Source organism: Petaurus breviceps, unplaced genomic scaffold, assembly GCF_028583685.1.
Source record: "Petaurus breviceps papuanus isolate PSGF00001 unplaced genomic scaffold, PetGlider_PUasm1.0 180, whole genome shotgun sequence".
NCBI lineage: Eukaryota > Metazoa > Chordata > Mammalia > Diprotodontia > Petauridae > Petaurus > Petaurus breviceps.
The window spans coordinates 4300495-4317851 of NW_027185782.1; positions in this window are offsets into that span (position 1 = coordinate 4300495).

Below are 17357 nucleotides of genomic sequence, written 5' to 3' on the forward strand. Positions count from 1 at the left end.
TTTCTGTGTCTTGTAAAAGTCAGGCAATTTTTATTAAATTCATCCTACTACAAGTCTGACATTGTGCTGAGCACTGGGGATGGAAAGAAAGACAAAAATAATTCCTGCCCTCAAGGGACTTTGAGTCTAATGGAGTTAGATAATATCAGATGCAGATAACTAAATAAACCTGGGTGGCTCTGGAGTAAGAAGATCTGAGTTCAAATCTAGCCCCAGACATTTATTAGCCATGTGACCCTGGGCAAATCACTTAAACCTTATTTGCTTAAGTTTCCTCAATTTAGGATTGTTCTGATGACCAAATGAGATATTCCTAAATTGATTAATACTATGTAGGTGCTATATAAATGCTTATTCCCCTTTTATTGTTGTTGAGTCCTCTCATTCATGTTCAACTCTTTGTGACCCCATTTGGGGTTTTCTTGGCAAAGATACTGGAGTGGTTTGCCATTTCCTTCTCCAGTTCATTTGACAGATGAGGAAACTGAGGCAGAGTTAAGTGACTCGTCCAGGGTCACGAAGCCAGTAACTGTCGGAGGCCAGATTTAAACTAAGAAAGATTCTTCCTGACTCTAGGCCTGGAGCTTCCCCCTTCCCCTTCCCCATTGTCTTCTCCATCAGAATATGAGCTCCCTCAGGGCCTGGACAGTGTGCACTTTTTTAAAGCTTTATATCACCAGTGATTGTTTAGATTCTGAGTAGAAGAAAAGTGGTCTAGGAATCGAAAGGGATAGCTCTGACAAAGAAGAGACTGAGTCTTGACAAGAGCCTGAGAAGAGCTGAATGTGATGGGAGGAGGAGGCCCGGGGGTATGGGGCCAGCCTGATGGCCAGTGCAGAGGCCAGAGAAGAGGTGGAGAATCCCACAAGAGCTAAGTGCAGGGAGACCAGAGTAGCTGGATCTGGTTTGGGACTTAAATAAAGACTGCAAAGGGAGGAAGTGACCAAGTGGAGAAGAGCCTGAAGGTGAGAAACTGAAGGCTTGATAACCATTTGTTATGGTTATGAAATGAAAAATGTGAAGGGGACCTTATGACCTATAAGGTCCCTTTTCAGTTCTAATAGTCTCTGCTCTCTGATCCAAGGTCCCTCCCTGCTGATACTGTTTTTCTGTGTTCTAAGGTACGTTTTTAGTTCTGATAGATTATGATCTAAGGTCCTTTCCTTGCTCTGATCTAGTGTTCTAGGGTCCCTTTTGGTGTCTGCTGTTTGGGGGGTTTTGAATCAAGCAGCTCCCCATTTCCCAATCCCAATCCAACTCCATGAGACTTCTGATGTCTCCAGCCTTGAGCTAGACTGATGGTAGGGGGGGAAGGGGAGAGGGTGTGGTGTTCATCTTCCATCCTAGACACTCACCCATAGAGAGGTCTGGGGAACTCAGTTTCCAGAGTCCCCTGAGGGACATAAGGGCGATGATACTCCCACGAAGGACCCCTCATCTTTGCTTGTCAAATTAGAACTGCTGCCAAAGTCCTCTTTGTAAGGAGAAGTCTATTGTTGCTAACAACAAAGACAAGCAGCAAGGACCTAGCAACAAATGAAGGTGGGGGTGGGGAGGCTGGGGTGGAAGGTCTGTGTGCTACCCTGTTTCGCTGGGACTACAGGAGAGGCATCTGGTCACACATCGGGGAGTCTGTGCCTGTGTTTGATGGGAGGAATCTGAAGAGCTCTAATTTCAGTCTGACCCTGAGTCACTTTCTTGGTGGATCATCTCTGCAGAGTTGAGCTAATCCCATAGGCTTTTTATTGATTGGTTCCATCTAAAATAGATACAGAATATGTAGATAGAAGGTAATCCCAGAGGAGCAAGTCCTAGCTGCGGACCAGAGGAAGGGACCAGGAAATGCTTCTTGCAGTAGGTAGGAGCTGAGCTCAGTCTTGGAGGGGGCCAGGAGAGCCAGGAGGTAAGAGATGAGGAGGGAACATAGTTCTAGGCATGGGGAACAGCCAGAGCAAAGGCAGGGAGAGGGGAAACTGGAGTGTGGTTGGCCTTAGCAGTTTCCGTCTTTCACAATTTTTAAAAAGTGTTTTGTTGATTGCCACCATCTCCCCAGTAAAACCCTTCATCATACTGGGAAAGCAGTTTAGTTAAAGACAAATCAACATAGTGGCATGTCTGACAAAGGATGCCTTATTCTAAACATACCCCACTGCCTCTCACACAGGAGGCAAGAATAGAATCACAGTGTGCCCCACCATCATACCTGGGCATCTCAGTAACCAGAGTTCTAAAGTCCTTTACTGGTATTCTCCTGTACCCAAATGCTCTGGCTGTTCTCTGAAAGAACTCAAGACACTGAGTCCCCTGACTTTTTTGGTCCCTGAGTCTGGTTGGGCCTTAGTTTTAGCTATCAACTAAATTGGCTAATGACTGATTGCTGTTTCCCTTCTCCTGCTGCTACCACCCTAACTAGATAGCTGGGTTAGGCATCTGCTCCCTCTTTCTTTCCCCTTTCTATCCCCACCTCCCACCTCAGACAATCCAGGCTACTAGAGTGCTTTTCCTGAGCTCATTAGTTAATTACTCAACAAATATTTAAGCACATACCATGTGCCCTCGAACACTGTGATCTGCCTGGGGATGCAAGAACTACTATGAAATTGTCACTTCCCTCATTCTACTGAAGAGATACACAGGCACATATATAAGTAAGTTCAAAATACATAAATACGAGGGTTTTTTCCCCTTGAAGGGAGGAGGCATTCACAGCTAAGGGAATCAGGAGAAGTTATACACATAAGGCATTTCATTGCCTGTACTTTGACAGAAACTAGGGATTCTTAACAGGGCAGCTAATGGCACGGTGGATAGAGCACCAGACTTGAAGTCTGTAAGAACCAAGTTCAAATGCAGCTTCACACACTTACTAGCTGTATGACCTTGAGCAAGTCACTTAACCTTATTGGCCTCAGTTTCCTCATCTGTAAAATGAGCTGGAGAAGGAAATGTCAAAACCACTCCAGTATCTCTGCCACGAAAACCTCAAATGGGGTCATGAAAAAAAACTGAACAACAAAGAAAGGTGATTGGGTGATACCTTCCAGAACATGGGGGCTTGCTCTCCTTTGACCCCCCCAACATGTATAATTCATATCAATCCTATAGTTAGTAGTATATATTTCTCTAATTATTAGTGATTTATGGATTTTTTCATATGCTGTTGACTTTGGGTTTTTAAAAGACTGCACAGCTGGGGCGGCCAGGTGGCAGTGAGTAAGAGTCGGGAGACCTGGGTTCGGTTCTGGGCTCAGATACTTAACACCCACACAAAATAACTGGCTGTGTAACCTTGAGCAAGTTACTTAACCCCGATTGCTTAAAAAAAAAAAAGACTGCACAGCTTTTGATAATTTATCTATTAAGGATTATTGAGATACGGAGTTGACTCAAGGCCCCTGAGATCCCTGCCATCTGGGAGACTGTGTGAGTGTGTTCCTGTGTTCTGGAAGGTATCAGTCACCCAATCATCCTTCTCTCAGAATCCCTTTGTTGCTGTTCTCATTCAGTCATTTCAGATGTGTGTGACGCTTTGTGACCCCTCTGGGATTTTCTTGGCAAAGATACTGGGGTATTTTTGATGAGGTTTAAGAGGTTCAGAGACCCCCCAAAAAACCAGAGGTCCAGAGAGGGTCATCTGGAATGAATTCAAAGACTTGAGCATTCTTCAAATCAAGTTGGCAAATGTTTGTTGTAACGCCAATATGGTGGGCAGAGCTCCTTAGGGAACTTGCATTCCTAAAGGAACTTGCAACTTAACAGGAATGATGCTAAAGTCTGTATGGAAAAAGTAGCAGATTATCTGGCAGATATGTTAATTAGGTGATAATTTACAACCTTGATCACAGGTGTCATTCGCTACTGGAAACCAGGGGAAGAATTTCTCAGGGGTGTATTTTTGGTCTGTTACGTCTGTAGTAAGATAGCTTTGAGAGTCGATGTGTATAGCTTGACCTCTGAATTGTATAAGATGATAACTTTGGGAATCAATACATGATAATTCAGTGGTTACAAGATAGTCCTGTTTTACAAGAGAAATTCTTCAGAGGTCAACTTGTTCTTGTGACAGGGAAAGATAGTTTGTTTTACTGGGGCCCACTCATGAGTTATTGCTAGGCATAGTATCCTTGGGCTGAGGAGAAAATTGTCAGGGATAGTGTTTTGAAGCTAGGGAGAAATGTGATCTTGAAATTGGGGTCCAAGTACAAGTACCCAAGTACCCCATCAGTTTGCCATTTCCTTCTCCACTCATTTTACATATGAGGAAATGGAGGCAAACAGGGTTAGATGACTTGCCCAGGGTCATACAACTAGTAAGTACCTGAGGGCACATTTGAACTCAGGTCTTTCTGACTCCAGGTCTGGTGCTGGGAATTTAGAGGAAATTCAGGGAGGATCAGCACCTCTGGTGTGAGGTCTTGCCAAGCTTTTTTCAGGGTTTTTCATCCACCTTTGGTGTCCACCTTCACCCAATTCTCACTTGTGGTTCCAAGAAGCTGTAGCATGTGAGCAGTGGCCACAACCGAGTAGACCATCTCAGCAGATGGGCTAAACCAGGTTGAGGGTAGCCAACAGGCCTCAAGCCTCCAATCTGTTGCTAAATCCTGCTGATTTTACCTTTGTGCCCTCCCTCCTATATGCTTCCTTCTCTCCTCTGACACCACCACCTTGATGCAGACCCTCATTACCTCATGCCTGGCCTAGGCAATAGCCTGCTGGTGCATCTCTGGCCACAAGTCTCCCGCCACTGCAGTCCATCCTCTGCCCAGCTGTCAAAGTTGTGTCCCTAAAGCAGTCTGACCACACCCACAACATTGTTTAATCAATAAACACTAGAGGCTTCCTATCATCTCCAGGATCAAATATAAAATCCTCTGGCACTCACATACTTTCATAACCTGGGCCTCTCTACCTTAACAATTTTGTTAAACCTTACTTTTGTAAAACCTCCTTGTCCCCAGGACTCTGCAATCCAGTGGCAAGGGACACCTTGCTATTCCTCAAAGAAAATACTTCATCTTCCAACTCTGGGGATTTTCTTCTGGTGGTGCTTCTTGCCTGGGATGTTCTCCCTACTCATCTCTACCTTCTGGCTTCCCTGGCTTTCTTCAAATTCCAGCTAAAACCCCACCTAGAGGAAGCCTTTCCCAACTGCTCTTAATTCCAGTGCCTTTCCTCTGTTAATCATCTCCTACTTAGCCTGCATATGGTTTGTTTTGTATATATTTGACTGCAAGTTGTCTCCCCCATAAGATTGTAAGATCTTTGAGGGCAGGGATTATCTTTTGCCTCTTTTTGTGTCCCCAGAACTAAGCACAGTGCTTTGTACATAGTAAGTGCTTAATAAATGTTTATTGATTGATTGAGAAATACCATCCCAAAGGGAAGTCTACAGTTCTGTACCTCTGAATCAGCAGAACTTTCCAGTTGACTTATAGTGACTTAGCGCAGCAGCAATTTACTAGAACTTCAAATGAGGCAAGGCCACAGGTGTGCTGCCTGCACCCAAATCTAGGTCAGGGATTTGCAGAGATCAGAGTTGGGGTCAGTAAGAAGACATTGCTCCAGATCAGAGCACTTCAGGAGAGCTGAAAACTTACAGATCTCCAACCTGAGCTGTCCCTGGAGTTACACAACATTCAGTGCCCTAATCAAGCATCAACAGAACTAGCTTATGCATCTCCTCTAGAAGTGCACAGAGCCAAGACCCAACATGAAGTACAAACTTAGGAAGTAGGCTGGAAGAATGAATCAAAATATTTTTTAAAAAATAGAAGAAAATGTAAGATATCTCATAGTAAAAAAAAAACAACTGACCTGGAAAACAGATAGAAGAGAGAGAGTTTAAGAAGCATTGGGCTACCTGAAAGCCATGACCAAGAAAAAAAAAAGAGCCTAGACATCATATTTCAATAAATTATCAAGGAAAATTGCCCAGATCTCTTAAAACAGGACAAAAATTAAGATAAAAAGAACCCATTGATTACCTCCTAAAAGAAACTCTATGATGAAAACTCCCAAGAATGTTATAGCCCAAATCCAGAGTTCTCAGGTCAAAGACAAAATACTGTAAAGAACCAGAAAGAAAGAACTGGTGCTGGGAGTGTAGAGGAAATTCAGGGAGGATCAGCACCTCTGGTGTGAGGTCTTGCCAAGCTTTTTTCAGGGTTGTTCATCCACCTTTGGTGTCTACCTTCACCCAATTCTCACTTGTGGTTCCAAGAAGCTGTAGCATGTGTGGCAGTGGCCACAACTGAGTAGACCATCTCAGCAGATGGGCTAAACCAGGTTGAGGGTAGCCAACAGGCCTCAAGCCTCCAATCTGCTGCTAAATCCTGCTGACTTTACCTTTGTGCCCTCCCTCCTATATGCTTCCTTCTCTCCTCTGACTCACCACCACCTTGGTGCAGGCCCTCATTACCACTATAAAAGAACAGAGGGTTTGGAATGGGATATTCCAGAAGGCAAAGGATATAGTCGAACTGTTAATGAAACAGAAAATTTCCAAGCATTCCTGATGAAAAGACCAGACCAGACAACTTGAAGTGCAAACACAGGAGTCAAGAGAAACACAAAAAAGAAAAATACAAGTGAACAATCATAAGAGACTAAATACAGATAAATTCTTTACATTCTAATATAGGGGGATGATACATGCATTCCCTTGGAAGGCTCCTATCATTAGGGGTCAACTAGGTGGTGCAGTAGATAGAGTGCCATGCCTGAAGTCAGGAAGACTCATCTCCCTGAGTTCAAATACAGCTTCAGACACTTACTAACTTTGTGACCCTGGGATAGCCACTTAAGCCTCTTTACCTCAGTTTCCTCATCTTTAAAATGAAATGGAGAAGAAAATGGCAAATTACTCCAGTATCTCTGCCAAGAAAACCCCAAATAGGATCATGAAGAGTCAGACACTACTGAGACAAATGAACAACATCATCATCAGGGTTCATAGTGGTCGTTTAATATGATAGAGGGTCTGAGAGTAGTTCTGTAATGTCTTAATTATCTTAAAAGAAGACGGGAAAGGGAAAGGAAGAGGAATACACTGGGGAGAGAGGGAAAGGAAGGTTAGTGAAGATTATTTTACCTAATCAAAGTGTTCAAGTAGAAGTCTATACAAAGGAGGAGAAAGGGGTGGGAGGAAAAGTTGACAGTTGAATCTCATTCTAATCTGAATTGGTCAAAAGAAGGAAGAATATCCATATACACAGTTTGGTAGAAGGAAAAAGAAGGGAGAAGGAAGAATAAGAGAGATATTGGATCAAGGGAGGTATTAGCAAAACGAATTCTAACTAAGGAGGTACAAAAATATTTATGTTCACTCTCTTTCCAGTGGCAAAGAATTGGACACAAAAGTGGTGCTCTCCAATTGGGAAATAACCAAACAAGTCATGGTATATACATGTAATGGAATGGAATACTATTGAGCTGTGAAAAATGAAGGGGATGGTTTCAGAGAAACCTGAAAAGACTTGTAGGAACTGATGTAGAGTGAAGTGAGCAGAATCAGGATAACAATTTATATAATGACAACAATATTTTAAAGACAAACAACTTTGAAAGACTTAGGAATTCTGATCAGCATAATGACCAACTATGATTCCAGAGGACTCATGTTGAAACATGCTCCTCATCTCTTGAGAGGTGAAAGATTCAGAGTACAGAATGATAAATATTTTTTGGGGGGAAATGGCTAATGGGGAAATTTATTTTCTTTGACAATACATTATAATAATTTTCTTTTTTCTTTTCCATTTGGAAGAAAAGGATGGGTGGAAAGGAGAGGGGTGGATTTTTTTCTGAATGAAAAGAAAATTTTAATTTAACAAATAAAAATAATGTAAAAAATTAGGAATGGTGATAATTGGTATCCTTGCTTTATCTCTGATATTACTGGAAAGTCTTTTAATTTTTTTCCATTACATATAATGTTTGTTCTTGTATTTATATAGATTTTATTTACTATATTAGTGAAAGAACCATTTATTCCTATGTTTTCTACAATTTTTAATAGAAATATAAGCTGGATAGTATCAGAAGTATTTTCAGCATTTATTGATACATGGTTTTTATTATCTACATTTATTAACATTATTATATTGATAATGTTCCTTATGTTGAACCAATTCTACCTTTCTGGCATAAACACAACCTGGTCATAGTATGTAGCTCTTCTAATATGTTTTAGTAACCTGATTCCTGATATTTTATTTAATTTTTTGTATCAATGTTCTTTAGGTATATTGCTTTGTAGTTTTATGTTTTGTCTTTCTTGTGGGTGTCTCTATAAAGACCATATTTGTAACATAAAGAGATTAGAGTGGTGCCTCCTTTTTTGATGGTAAAAAGGTAATATTGTTCTTTGAATGTCTGGTAAAAATTGACATGTAAAACCATCTGACCTCAGGACTTTTTCTTTGGGAATTTATGACTTGTTCAGTTTATTTTTTCTGATACTAGATTATTTAAGTCATCTATTTCTTCTTTTGTTAATATGGATGTTTTATATTTTTCTAAGTATTTATCCTTTCCTCTAAGTTAATCTGTTTCATTGTTTATTTGGGCAAAGTAATTTCTGATAATTTCATTTCTTCTCCAGTTGAGAGCTCTCCTTTTTAATTTTTGATATGAACAATTTATTTTTCCTTTCTCTTTAAAAAAATCAAATGAATTTTTATCTACTTAGTTTTGTCATAAAATTGACTTTAAAAAATCAATTCAGTGATCTTTTTGCTGGCAATTTTACTAATATTTTCTTTAATTTTCAAAAATTCTACTTTGTTGTGGGAATCTTTTATTTGTTATTCAAGTTTCCTTAGTTACATATAAACTTTTATTAAGCACCTACTAATTGCCAGACATTGTGCTAAATGCTGGAAGGAAAAAAGAAGAAAAGCATTCAGAGAGATAAAATTTTCCCTAAGAAACAGCCGGGTAGTTTTGAAATGTCTCATACTTGTTACTTTTTTTTAAATGAAATTCCCTATTGTTTCTACCATTTGTTTTTTCGTCCACCAGTTCTTTAGAATTATGCTATTTAGTCTCCAATTACTTTATAATCTTTTTAAAGGCCTTTTACTTATTATAATTTTTATTGCATTGTGATTGGCAGATGATGTATTTAGTATTTGTCTTTTACTGTATTTTTGAGAGGTATTTATGCCCCAATATATGTGACTATTTCTTTTACAGGTGACCTGTATAGTTCCTTTCTATTCCCATTCAATATGGGCCAGAGCTCTATCATCCTTAATTTTCAAAGTTCTATTCAGGTCCTTATTTCTTGATTATTTTTTGGTTGGATGTGTCTATATCTGAAAGGGGTACTTTAAGGTCCCCCACTATTATGGCTTTTACTTCTCCTAATTCAATTAACTTTTTCTTTAACTATTTAGATGCTATGCTATTATCTGTGGTACTCTTAGGCACAACAGATATAATAAATAAATGTAATTTTATTTCTTTCCTATCTCACTTATTAGTTTATCACATTTATATTTACTGTAGCCTCATTTGAAATCATGACTGACATGGCTGCTTTTTTTAGATCAACTGAAGCATATCAGATTTTGCTCCAATTCCTCATTTTAATTCTATTTGTTTAAAATGTTTCTTGTTAAGTGACACATTGTCAGATTTGATTTTATTTTTTCATTCTGCTATTCTCTTCTATTTCATGGGTGAATTCATTCAAGTCATCAACAAATCAACAAGCATTTAATAATATCCTATTACGTGCTAGGAACTGTGCAAAGCACTGAGGATAAAAAAAATCCATAAAATTCCTACTCTGAAAAAGTTTACTGTCTAGTGAGGGAAGACAACATGCAAATATCTCTATACAAATATATGTGCAGGATAAATAGGAGGCAATCTTAAAGGGAAGGCACTAACATGAAGAGACTTCTTTTTTTGATTTTTAAATTTTTAATATTTATCTATTTATTTATTTACTCATTCATTCATTCATTTATGAAGAGACTTCTTGCAGAAGGAACCTAAAGGAATCCAAGAGGCAGCTAGGGGGTGCCATAGTGTAAAGACTGCTGCACCTGGAGTCAAAAAGACTCATCTTCTTGAGTTCAAATATGGCCTCAGACACTAGCTGGGTGACCCTGGGATAGTCATGTAACCCTGTCTGCTTCAGTTTCCTCATCTGTAAAATGAGTTGGAGAAAGAAATGGCCAACTCCTGCCAAGAAAACTCCAAACGGGGTCATGAAGAGTCAGACATGACTGAAAAAATGACTCAACCATGAAAGGGAATCCAAGGAAGACAGGAGATGGCAATAAGGGGAGAGAATTCCAGGCACGTGGAACAGCCAGTGAAAACATCCAGAGTCAGGAGATGGAGTGTCATGTCTGAGGAATAGTAAGGAGGCCAGTGTCACCGGATCTTAGAATAATGAAGAAGGGAATGAGGTATATAACGACTAGGAAGGTGCTGGCAGGAAAGGGTATGATGTGCTTTGAAAGACAGAGTTTTTTTGATCCTGATCACTAAATGTGTTCTTCCCTCCATCTATCCTTTTGTCCTTTTTCTTCTCTTTGCTTCTTTTCTCTCTCTTTACAAATAAGAAGGTGGTAGAAAAGAGGGAGTTTGTCCAATGTGCAATCTGAAAACATAAAAGCCTGTTTCCTCTCTGTCCCAGCTCTCCTTTTCCTGTTCTCGTCCCTGATGCTGTTTCCTCTTTCTTCCTTGCCTTATCATTCTCCTTCATAGTCATCTTTTCAACATTTGAGTTGGTTCCCCTGAGGACTATTTCCTTATCTATCCTGCTTGTGAGGGCTAACCAAACCCTTTTCATCTCTGGTGTCCACCTTCATCCAACTCCCAGCTGAGACTCCAAGAAGCCGTAGCATGTGCAGCAGCAGACACACCCCAGTAAAATCATCTTGGCAGACAACTAAGTCAGACTGAGGTAAGCAATAGGCCTCAAACCCTTTGGTCAGTTCAAGAGCTGTCTACCCCAAGCATGTGAAGATTTCCTCTGGTGGAATGGGAGGATGAGAACAATTTGTTCCAACGGTCACGAAGGTGGCTGAAGCAGGTGCTGTGGAGAATAGCATTTGGTCAGACACCGAAGACATCAAGGCCATCCCCAGTTGTCCTGTTTTGTCTTGCCACTGGACTTCCATGACTCTGGGGGAGAGAGAGACTGATGATTTTGGATATCACCTTGTGAAGTCACTGCTCCTCTTCAAAAACAAACAATGAATAACAGCCCCATTCTTGTCTCTTTCTCTTGAATTAAATGTATTTATCAAAATATTTATGGATGGTATGTGTGTGGCAATAATTATGTTCACTCTTGTCTAGTTCAAATGAAAGGGGGGTTCATGGGATAACATGCCATTCCTGTACCCTTTCCTCCATTATTATATACTCTTAATTTTGGATACTTCTGTTGTGACAGTGATTTTTCCTCTTCCTCCCTCCTTTCTTCCCCAGTATGCTTCCCATTTATGCCTTTCTCCTTAGACCATCAAAACAAACAAAATCACTAATAGGGTTTGTTATTTTTACCCTTCTCTATGACCCTTAAGAGATATTCGGGTTTTGAGAAGAATTTATTTCCCTACTAATATGTTAAACAATTTATCCACACATATTCTCTCCTAATTACAACACAAATATGTGTACCTTTTTCTACTTCTCTTGGTGCCAATATTTTCATTTTAAAATGTTTATTCATTTCAAGCTTTTTCATTAGGAATGCTTAGCGATCTTCTATTCCATTAACAATCCATTCCTCCCCTCTCACCCCACCATTCCCCATTCTCTCCCCCTGTAGGATTACACTTACTTTTGCTGGAGAGGTTATTTTTTATTGTAAGGCTGTCTTTTGCCTTTTGGAATATTATATTCCAAGCTCCCCTTCTATGTGGTGGCAGCTGCCAAATCATGTGTGATTCTCAGCTGAGAATCTTTTTTTTTTCCTTTGGTCTTTATTAATTTGTTTACTTTTAGTTTACGAGATTCATTACCACAATTCCTTGAGTTTCAAATTTTCTCTCCCTCCTCTCCTCACCCCCCCCCCCGGAGGTATACAATCAAGTATAGTATCTGCAAATACTTTCACATTAGGCATTAGTCAGGTTATAAAGAAGGATTGTATCAGATGGGATGAAGAATGGGAAAGAGGAAACAAAATCAAAAAAGAAAAAGGGCAGGTAGTTTGCTTCAATCTGGGTTCAAACTCAGTTCTTTCTCTGGATGTAAACATTTCTCTCCATCATGAGTCTTTTGGGGTGGACTTATGACTCTGGATTGCTGAGAAGAGTCCAGTTTATCAAAGCTGGTTGTCACACATTTGTTGTGTCTGTAATTGTGTACAAAGTTCTCCTGGTTCTATTCTTCTCACTCAGCATCAGTTCATATAAGCCTCTCCAGGTAAATATGAAGTCCATCTGCTTCTTGTTTCTTATAGCACAATAGTATTCCATAACATGCATATACCACAACTTGTTCAGCCATTCCCCAATTGATGAGTATCTCCTTAATTTCCAATTCTTTGCTACCACAAAAAGATCAGCTAAGAATCTTGCCTCACATCTTGAAGCCTTTTACCAAGAGTTATCTCTTCTCTCACTGTCTTCATCTCATATAGAGTTGCCTTCTGTCACTTTAATCTCTTCCTATCTACTGATTCCTTCCCTACTGCCTAAAATATGTATCTATACTTCCCCCTCAAGAAAAAAACCTTCATTTGATACTTCTATCCTTACTATCATCCTATATTTCTTCTGCCCTTTGTGACTAAAATGGAGGCCTGTCTACAATACATGCCTCTACTTCCTCTCCTCCTCCTCTCTTTCTTAACTGCCCACAATCTGACTTGCAGCCTTATTCTATCAAAACAAAACTGCTCTCTCCAAAGTTATTCATGATCTCCTAATTGGGAAATCCAATGACCTTTTCTCAATTCTCATTCCCGACCTCTCTGAAGCCTTTGACATTGTTGATCACCCTTTTCATGATACTCTCTTCTCTCTAGGTTTTTGGGACACCCCTCTTTCCTGGTTTTCTTCCTTATTTAACCATTCCTCTAAGTTTCCTTTACTGGAGTCTCACTAAGGTCATGCTCACTAACTATGGGTGTTCCAAAGGGCTCCATCCTGGATCCTCTTCTTTTTCCCTTTATACTACTTCATTTGTTGATCTCATGAGCTTTTATGGATTTAATATCTCTGTGTTATGGATTTAATATCTCTATGTTAATGGTTTCCAAATCCATTTATCCAGCCTAACCTCTTTTCTGATCTCAAGTCTTATATTTCCAATTGCCTATCAGTTAACTCAGATTGGATCTCCAGAAGACAATTTAAATTCAACATTCCAAAACAGAACTCATTGCCTTTCTCCCTAAACGTTCCCCTCTTCCAAACTTCCGTTACTGGGAAGGGTATTACCATTCATTCTTCCAGGCTCGTAACCTTGACATCATCCTGTCTGACATTCCCCTCCCATATCCAAACTGTTGCCAAAGCCTATTGATTTCACCCTTGCAACAATCTCTCACGTTATGTCCCCTTCTCTCTGACACTGCTACCACTCCAGTACAGGCCATCAACACCTCATAGTTGGACTGTTCTAATAGCCTACTGGTCTGTCTGCCTGCCACAAGTTTCTCCCCGCTTCAGGCCATCCTCCATTCAACCATCAGTCATTTTCCTACAGAATAGGTCTGACCATATCACCCTCATACGTAAACTCCAATGGCTCCCTGTCACCTCCAGGATCAAATACAAAGTCCTATGTTTCACATTCAAAGTCTTTCTTAACCTAGCCCCACCCCTTCTCCCTACCTTTCTAGTCTTCTTACACCCCTACCATGTACTCTTAATACACTGGCTTCCTTCCTTGCTATTCCTGGGACAAGATACTCCACTTCTGGGCTCTGAGCATTTCCTTTGGTTATCCCCCAAGCCTGGGACACATTCCTTATCTCCATCTACTGTCTTCCCTGGCTCCCTTCACATGGCAGCTAAAATCCCATCTTCTATGGGAAACCTTCTCTATCTCTTAATTCTAGTGCCTTCCCTATGTCAATTATGCCCTATGTATTCCGTGTATAGCTTATTTGTATGTATTTATTTACTTGTGCTCTCGTGTTACTGTAAGCTCCTTGAGGACAAGTTGTTGCATGCACAGCATGCCCCCATAAAACTGTCCCAGCAGAGAGGCTAAACCAGGTTGAGTACCACCAACAGGCCTCAAACCTGTCAGTGAGATAGTGGGATGCCTACTACAAGCATGGAAGATTTCCTCTGGCAGAATGGGTGGTTAAGAACATTATGTTCCAATGGCCATAAAGCGGTTAAATCAGAGTATGTGGAATGCTTAGAGATTAGTCAGACATTGAAGGTGCTAAGGTCATCTACTGCATCCCAGGGCATCCTCAGTCATTCTGATTTTGTCTTGCCACTGGGCTTTGATGACTTTGGAAGAGTGAGGTTAAGGACTTTGTGCAACTCTGCCTCACCTAAATCCATTTCATGTGCAAATCAAGACATCACCCTCTGATGTCACTGATCCTCTTTAAAAATGAAGGATGAAAACCAACAATAATCCCAACATTTAGCACAGTGCCTGGCACCTTAAAATAGGTCCTTAATAAAATGACTGCTTATAAACCCTATTACCCTCAGCCAATCAGGAAGCTTCCAGGTCACTGGATGGCTTTAGTTTGTACCCATTCCTATCCTAATTATCAACTCCCCTCTCCAGTACCAAGGGAAAGACCAGGAACTCCAGATGCACCTTCCCCATAACATTCTAGTAGAGATGATATCCATAGTTACTTATACATATTAAAACATGAAAAGGGGATGAGGGTGACAAATGAGTAGTTAGGGATGGTTTTGAGGGACTGGCCATTACTGGTTATGATGATCAGGGAAAACTTTTTGATTATATTTGATTTTGGCTTTAAAGAATGGGTACGGTATTAAAGAACTGATATGAGGATAATGGTATTCCAGAAAGAGGAAGAGCCAACAAAGGCACAGAGGCAGAAGAATACAAACCATGTGTAGAGATCAAGCACTAAGTCTGGCTGAGTCATGGAAGAACATGAAATAAGCCTGTCAAGACAAAGGTGGTTATGGCTTGAAAAGCAGCCTACAGATTGTGCCCATGTGATCCTTCACTCCTATGGGTTCCTACAATCTTGAACATGTTCAGAGGGTGCTGAAGCAAGCTAATCAACACACAGCCCAGAGCCCTGAAGAACCTCTTTCAAAGGAAAAGAAACTGATATTCAAACAAAATGGGTGTGTACATGTGTGTGGGGTGGGTCTCAATACTGGGACCAACCAATCCATATTCTCATCTTAAGTACACTCTTCCCACCAATGCCACCTTCAGGAAGCTTTCCCTGGTAGCTCCCTCTCTTAGTAACAACTATCCCATTCGACTTTCCTATAGTACTTTGTTCTGCACCTAATTCACTTATGTGATACTGCGCATTTATAGTTATGTCAGTCACTAAACGTGCATTAAGCACCTGCTGTGTGCCGGGCACTGACCCCTTATGAGACTATAGTTTTACTGTAACTTTGTTCTCTCCCATTAAGTGGTAATGAGCTTTGCACATTATCGGTACTTAGTGTTTGTTGAATTTTAAACTCAAAAGCCTTGAATATCCCCTAAATTATTAGATTCCTTTACTTTTCCTTCCCTTATCCTAAGAACAAGCATCTCCATCCCCAGGAGGTGGGAGACCCTTGAAGACATTCCTCTGTGAATCTAGAGGGGGAGGGGGGAATTTCCCATCTGCTTCCTTTGCTGATCTAAAAGGATTCTCCTACGACAAATGCAAAACCATTGGAGATAAGAGACAGAGAATCTGGTTTTGAATACCTGCTGTTCCACTTAGAACCTGTCTGCAAGTCATTTTATAGGCCTGTTTTTTCTCTGTAAAATTAGGGCATTTGACTAGATAATTAGGTGGCATTTAAATGTGAGGCAACTTGGCATGGTAGCTAGACTGCTGGGCTTGAGATCAGGAAGTTCCTGATATGTACTAGCTGTGTAACCATGGGCCAAGTCATTTAACTACAGGCCCCAAGTCACTCTAAAGACTGACCTGACCTGCACTGGTAGGTGTTTCTCCACCTGGTCATTTCCTACAAAGATGTAATCACAGGCCCTCGTAAATACACAATGATTTGTGAAGCACTCTACATGTCACCTCATGAAGAGCATTGACTTTGGGTCCAAATCCCACCTTTAATGCTGTGTCAACATGGTAGCTAGGGAGGAAGCTGCTGGGAGATAAAGCAGTGGCTTTCTGGGTGTAAGAACTTCCATTCCTTCTGGTGAAGGCAGTAGAGCTGCTGTGGAGAAAGTGGCATTTATCAGTGTTTGAACCTGGCACACGGCAGGAACTGAATGGTTGCTGATGATATGATCCTCTGAAATTTAGTTCTCACTCTAGGTAACTGGTTAGATGGGAGACTTTTCTTCAGTGATAGCTGTAAGATTTTCTTGATACAGTTATAGTGGAGAAAAAAAAAACCTTGGTCAGACTTGAGTCATCTGGCTCTGCCCCCTTGGATAACTCCTATCAGCTCCTGGCTCTACTATTTAGGCAGTCATTACCTTCTGTGGATCCTAGTCTTTCTTACCTCTGATATGGGTAGGATATTTATGCTACCAATTTCACAGAGATACTGTGAGGTATCTGCTTTGTCAATCCATCAAGTACTGCTGCCACCAGGTAGTAAACTCCCTCCCTTAAGTTCAAACACAAACTTGTCATCTTTAAACTTTTCATCATCTAAGCTACCACCTGGCTCCAATCTATTTCCTAGAATGCACTTCTGCCTGTGTACCACTGTCTTTCAGAAATCCTACTTTCCTTCACAGTCCAATCCGACAATTTTTACAACTGCCTCCCCAACCCCAATTCTTTTAACTGGCATGTGTTTTGAATATACTTTTATGAGCACACTTCGAAGATGAGTTTTCTGAGGCAGAGATAGTTTCCTGTGCAGTGCCTGGCACCCAGTGCTCACTCAATAAATAACTGTGAATTAAAAGGGGCAGATTTCTCCTGGAAATGCCTGGAATGAAGTGGATATTACTTTGCTGGAAGAAAAGAACTAGACTAGATGATCTCTGATGATCAGAGATGAAGGAGCTAGGAACTCAGGGAGTACCATCTGAAGGGACAAAGTACCAGCTTTGCATTAAGGTTGCCAGCCCATCTCATAAAAGGCCAGTGCACCAAGCTATTTAACTGCTGTGGGCCATCCAGAAATGAGGAAGGCTGGGGATAAGGAGTCAGTATCATGGAAGTATCAGGGTGACAGGACTCACATGTCAAGCTTTTAACAAACAGACAAGGT